Below are 6529 nucleotides of genomic sequence, written 5' to 3' on the forward strand. Positions count from 1 at the left end.
CTTATATATCATCATCTGGGCTGGCCTAAGCTGAATCCCTTTGGACCTGCTATCTTCCTTCTGTCTCATACCCTCCTGCTTCATTCCTGTCAGACCCAGGCTCCCACTGAGCACTCTTTCTCCTTGTCTCTTGTCTGAGCACATTTGCTCTCCCAGAAACATGCCATGCTGTCAGCTTGTATATATGCTCTTTTGGTTTCTAGCTGTTTTCTGCTTTCTGAACCTTCCCTTGTCATGTCTCATCTTCTGTCTCAGTTTTTCTCACCTTTCTTTCAGTCTTGGTTCACGTTCCTTGGGTTCTGGCCAGGATTTCCATTAGCTAAACAGAACCACTGTGCTTCCTTGATTTCCACTTGCAGAATAAGAAGCTCTGCTCCAGAAATGCCTGTCCACTGATGGATTCTCTACCAGTCAGAATTTTTAGTGGTGGCTCTTCAGATAACTTTTGTGTCCAAGGGATGTTCAGGGGTGTTTTCCAGTGGTAGATCAGACAGCAAGCATTACCAGCTTAGCTGTACTGTGAAATGAATAAACCTTGTTCAAGTCCCAGAGGTGCCTTCCCAGCCTCATTTCTAATCATTCTCAGCATCATTTTCTCTATGAATTACACTCAGATGAGCATGACATGCAGCTGAGTGTCACAGCTGTCCCAAGCCTTGAGCAGCAAAGGATGGCCCTGCTTTCTCACCACCAGCTCTGAGACATCTTTCCAGCCATGTGTTCCTGTTCATTTGCATGCATAGTTTGCATGGAAGTCAATGGGAAGCTGGTATAGAAATCAATGGTGAGATTTAGCCTTTACATTTTCAACCACAGCATATAAAAGAGAACAGAGAAAAGGGAAGGGAGTTCTTCAGTCAGCGGGTAGCACAATTGTCTTTGTTAATTGCTCTGATTGTGTTGTTCAGGCAGCTGTCTCCCATTGTTATCGCATGGGTTCTGCTTACGAATCCCACGCCTACTGACCAGAATTAGATGCAAGGCCTGATTCTCTTTTGAATCCGGTTCCAGCCATAAGTTGGCTTCATTCCCCTGGACCCAGTGCAAACTTGCACCAACACAGCAGTGAACTGGGCCTGTTGATGTTAATGTCTCATTCCCCCCATTCTCCCCTTCTAATGTGACAAGTGCTTTTTCATTCTTTTATTATTTAAGATTCCCAGGCAATAAATTATTCTTTAAGTTCTTTGGTTTTTATTTGGGTTCAAAAGCCAAACAGCAATATTTTAGATGAGCTTCCATCATAAGGGAGATGCCATTCACAGAACAGTTGCAAAGGGCTCCCTGCCATTGCATGTTGTGAATTAGTATCCTTGAATGACATAATTCAATACTGAAGCAGTTTAGTGCCACAGACAATCTGAGCTATAAAGAAATCTTTTGATCTCACAATATTTATGGCTCCCCTTTTCATTTTACACAGCAGTTCTGCACAATAGTTTTCAGCTTCAGTATCTCCTGTCCCCTTAAAATATTTTCCTAGCATCCCTTGCATCCCTTTAAGAACCAAAGGTGTGGATTTTACTGAGTTTCTGTAAAAAAATTATATTCTAAAATGAATAATAATCATTTTTATGGCAGATGGTGTTACTTACACTGACATACAAGGTAAGGTAGAAACAAGCATCTTTGTTTTCCCCCACCTATTTATACAATATTATTAGTTTCAGCTTTAAAATGAAAACAAATGTTATCACACATGTTCTCATCAGCCCTGATTCACCACAGAAGTCATAAACACATTTAAACATGTGTGCATAGAGTAGGGTCTACAGAATCATGGCCACAAAGTTCAGACTTCACTTTTTTTCTTTATTAACAGCTGATACTTGTGTATTGTGGGATTGTGGAAGAATGTATTTTATGAAGAATTCAGAAGCATTTTAGAAGAATGTAGAAGAATTTATTTCATCTCCAGACATGACCACGTAGTGGATGATCATAATAGCCTTAAGCCAACAAAAGCATTATATCTTCATGCAGAGCAGTTATAAAAAGATTATTGCATCTGGGAATTCAAATAAAGGAAGTATAGGATGGGAGCTTTGGGAGTTTAACCATATTGAGGATGATGCTGTGCAGCTTGCGTGCCAAGACAGCATCTTGAAATAAAACTCTGCTGACTCCATCTTTTACTAAAGATGAACACCAAATCTGCTCCTAGCTGGAAAAATACCCATGGTTAACCTGTGAAAAGTCTTGGCTACAAATGCTTTCTAGTGAAGATTCCTAAGCAACCATGCAGAATGCTATGTGCTGTATTATAGTTTCTAGAAAAACAGGATTAGCTCACCTTGTTACAGAAGAACAGAAGGGGGAAATTAGACAGCAAAAGAAACCAGATTAACAAACTAGTAAAGAAATGTGGCAATCAATCATTCAGAGATGTTCTAGGCATCTTTATTATGCTTGGCTTGATTCCTGAGACCCAAGGAATTTCAGAGGTGAAAAGCCAAGTGAAAAATCAGTCACATGCAGTCATTATTTACCTCGAGGGTATACAAGGCATTTCTACAGCACTAATAATAGTATAGTAAATACAGCCTGGCCTTCCTTTTATCTGTACTTTCAGTGTGTGCCCATCAAATGGTACAAAAAATAACGGAGGCTTTAAAAAGAAATGTGTTACTCAGCAGCCCATAATCAAGGTTCTGTCAATCCAGGATATTTCTTTTATTAATTTTTTTCATTGGCAATAACATTAGTTCAGTTCAACCATAATTAGGATAATTAAATATGCAATTTACTTATTAACTGATTGCAACCATTTCAACAAGATTTCTAATGATTTACTCTTTTCCTTCTGCATTTAAGTTCCTTATGCATGAACATCAAGGAAAGACAATTTTAAAAAAGTGAACTGAACAACACAAAATGAGTGTATTGAATCTCCTCTCTTCAGCTGGGACTGGATAGCTTTTCAGGTAACCAAAACCTTGCTCCAGGCATGAAAACTAAAGCACCTTCAAATCAAATCAGAGCATTTTAAATCCACTGGGGCTGAGAGGAAATTGCTCTGAACTGTGATGTTACATTCATGTATATTAGGATGGCAGTGGTGGCAGCTGCAGGCGCTGACCCCTGGCTAGGTCCCATTTTGCTAACCATTGCGCAGTGTTAACACAAGCCACAGTGCAGTCTCTGTCCTTAAAAAACTTATGGTCTGAATAGCCCAAACAGACATAGACAACAATCCTCTTTCTGGTGGATTCCATGCCCTTATGGATGACATTTATTGAAGGGCAAGGATTTTAAAGTTTTCTAAATTCTAAATGCTATTTACATTTCTTTTCTCATTACAAAGGGTGAAACAGTTTATTGAGGAGTAGGGTTAACTGGGTTGGGGGGTCAGAATTTTGCAAAATTAGAAAAATTATTTTTTTTTTATTAATTTTAAATTTCACCATGATCTGTTTACATGGTCCAAGATATGATGCAGTTTAGCTACAAGGAAGGTAGCTCTCCGCCTTGCCTCAACTCTTCTCCATACCTACTGATCTAAACTACACCACTTCCAGAAAACCACGCAACTTAGATTGATTCCACCTTGGGCTTTTTGAATGTCTGTACAGAGCCTCAAGGTCAGATAGTATTTAAATTTAGGGCTTTGGCTTATGTCTCTGTTTGTTTTGGTTTTTCTCAGTGCTTTGCAGCTTCCTACCAATGATGTTCCTATAGAAAATTAAGATCAAGATCCACAAAGTCAACCCAACTTTACTTTCTTCTTTTTTTAAAGGTGGGGAGGGGGAACCTGATAGTCAGTGAAGGCTGCTGGAGCAACACTTCCTACTTATTGACCCACTCCCTTGAAAAGCACATGAGAAATGGCTGTTATTAACATAGAAACAAGCAATGCCATCTACTGGCTAAACAACTGTATTGCCTAACACAGAAAAAACAGTTGCAAGCATACCTGCTTTTCCACAAGAGAGATGTGTTACATACTTATGTAACAATTTCAACCTAAGACATGACCAAAACTGATGTTTTTTGCAACCCCTCTCCCCCCAACCCCCTATCCCACAGAATCTCCAAATCAAACTCTTTCGATCCATCCTCATTAGATTCCCATGTTAACCATTTATGTCCTCATTCCTAGTGATATGCTGCAAGTTAAAGACTTATTTTTAGCATACCCAGTCTCAACTAGTGAGCCAGCTCGACATAGAGACAACGGCCCTGGCTTTGCCTACTGAATATGTCAGTGTATATTATTTTAATATGAACCATCAGATTCTAGTGGCTTATAGAGTGCTTAAGGCAGAACAAGAAAACAAAGCCAAGTGTAAGTTGCTGTATTTGTATGAGCCTTTGTCATCTTATTTGTCAGGGAGTAAGATACTCAAAAGATGTACTCTTGTGTCAATACTGTAAAATGGCTAGAATTTAATTCCTGACTTAATATTTCTCTGAATATTTATTCATAATGAACCACAGCAAAAATATCCCCTTCCCATGTAGAAGTGGAAGAAGCAGTTAATTGCTGGTATTCCTGAAAGCACTGATGAGAAATGATGGGTTTGTCTTCCAGCCTTTTCCTTTGGAATGTATCGCTTCAAACTTTTCAGGATACCTGTACGTGGTTTCCAAGAATCATAGGATCAGTCTGATTTACTGGACAGAGCATTAGGCTGGGATCCAGATCTGCTTTTTGGGGGGTTTGTTCTGGCTGATCTAGTGTGTGACTTCAAGTCTCTGTGTCACGTTTCACTCCATGTCTTGGTTATGTACAATCTCTGGAGTGGAGACTGTCTCCCTCTGTACTGCCTTATAAAAATAAGGGGCATCTACCTGCCTTTAACAATAACTTCCTCAGAAATCTGTGAGAACTATGCTAATCAGCTCATCACCCCATGCTGGTAGTAAATGTTAACTAGGAGTCCAAGAACAACTAACAGGAAGACTTCTCTGGTACATCTTTGTCTTATGGTAGCACCAACAGAATCCCATGTTATAAACGTAGATTCTGGAGTGGCACAAAAGTGCCATCTGGTCCATTAAGGATTGCACTATTCATGGACTGCACCTTCTCAGGGAAAGATTAATTTTAATACAAAACATGAACAAAACAAAAAGTCCAGCAAAACCTGCTGAATGATTCCAGGCTGTATGGCTGACACCTTCTGTGGATTTAATTTCCATGGCAATTGCCTCTTCTACTCCCAAATGATGGCATTTCCTAGAACTGATACTAGAATGCTTCACTACGGTGTTCATGTCAGAGCTGTGTGGGGTGCATTTTATAGTATATATTTAACCCTACCCTTGCAGTCACTTAAGCCTACTCCCATTGAAATGAAATCAAATTATTATTCACTTGCTTCAACACCTTGCTGAATTAGGGCTGTGAATACAGTAGTTCTACTGATGTGGAATGGAAAAGTCATCTGAAAATAATGACGCATGTGCTTTGGTATTTTATTATTAATGGAATGTGGTTGGTCAAGAGTTGCAGAAATGTGGAGTACCTGATCCTGCTTCTTTCCAGGAATAATCCAAAACTCTTGGTTCTGGGCAAGTTTTACAGCATCAGGCACTTAGCTGTTTATTTAGCATATTAATAATCTTAGCAGTTATTTGGAGGAGGCAAAGCTGTGTGTGGATAATGGTGATACCATAATCTTGTACAGTGGGACCTGCTTGGACATAGCTCAAAATTGCTTTGTCCATTTTTTTTATAATATCCAATTGGAAATGGTAAGCAGGAAATCTTAGCAAACAGCATGAGCAATCAGCAGAGCCAGAACCTGATGGAGAGTGGTCTTTCATGGATCACTAAGAAATTTGCTTCCAGAAGAGCTCAGAAAATTTTTTTTTTAATAAACTATGGAGCTCATAAATTTGAGCATTTTAAAACAGGAAAAAAGTGCTTGTTCCCACCCTGTCCCCTCCCCCAAAGTGAAGCACTGTGTTGACCAAAAGGAAAATAACAGCCACCCAGGTTTTACTGAATTTAGAGGTTTCACAACTGGGGCATGGGGGTGGGGCATGGAGGTTGAAAAAGTGGTTTGTGTTTATGGCAAATGCAATATGGGGGTAAGGTGGGGGCAGTGAAAAAGGCAGATCTCTGAATCTTAAAGTGCATTTATCAGTTGTTTCCATTCCTCCAAGAATGTGTTGCATTCTGAAAAAATACTATTTAATATATATAAATACAATAGAAACTCTGAAATAAATCTGATTACAATTAATCAAAGAAGGAGACACCTTGTGATACCATACATAACTGTAGGGAATCGCATGAACAGCATTCCTGAGAGTAATTGTATGTAATAGCATTCCCTAATGGGTTCATTCCAAGAGAATTTTAAAAATACTTGTAGGCGCCAATAAACTGTGGTTAACTCCAATTTCCTGAGCTGCTGTCTGGTTATTTGCAGCAATACTGATTGGAGTACTATGTTTTCTTTTCATATCAGAGTTCAACCCATCTCAGATGCATTCTCAGTATTTATGTTAACAATCCTTTCTAAAGCCCACATGCAAAGGGAATATGCCCAGGGTGTTTATGGGCCTCAAGAGAGAGATT

The sequence above is a fragment of the Gavialis gangeticus genome, unplaced genomic scaffold, assembly GCF_001723915.1.
Source record: "Gavialis gangeticus isolate Ggan-Ray unplaced genomic scaffold, GavGan_comp1, whole genome shotgun sequence".
NCBI lineage: Eukaryota > Metazoa > Chordata > Crocodylia > Gavialidae > Gavialis > Gavialis gangeticus.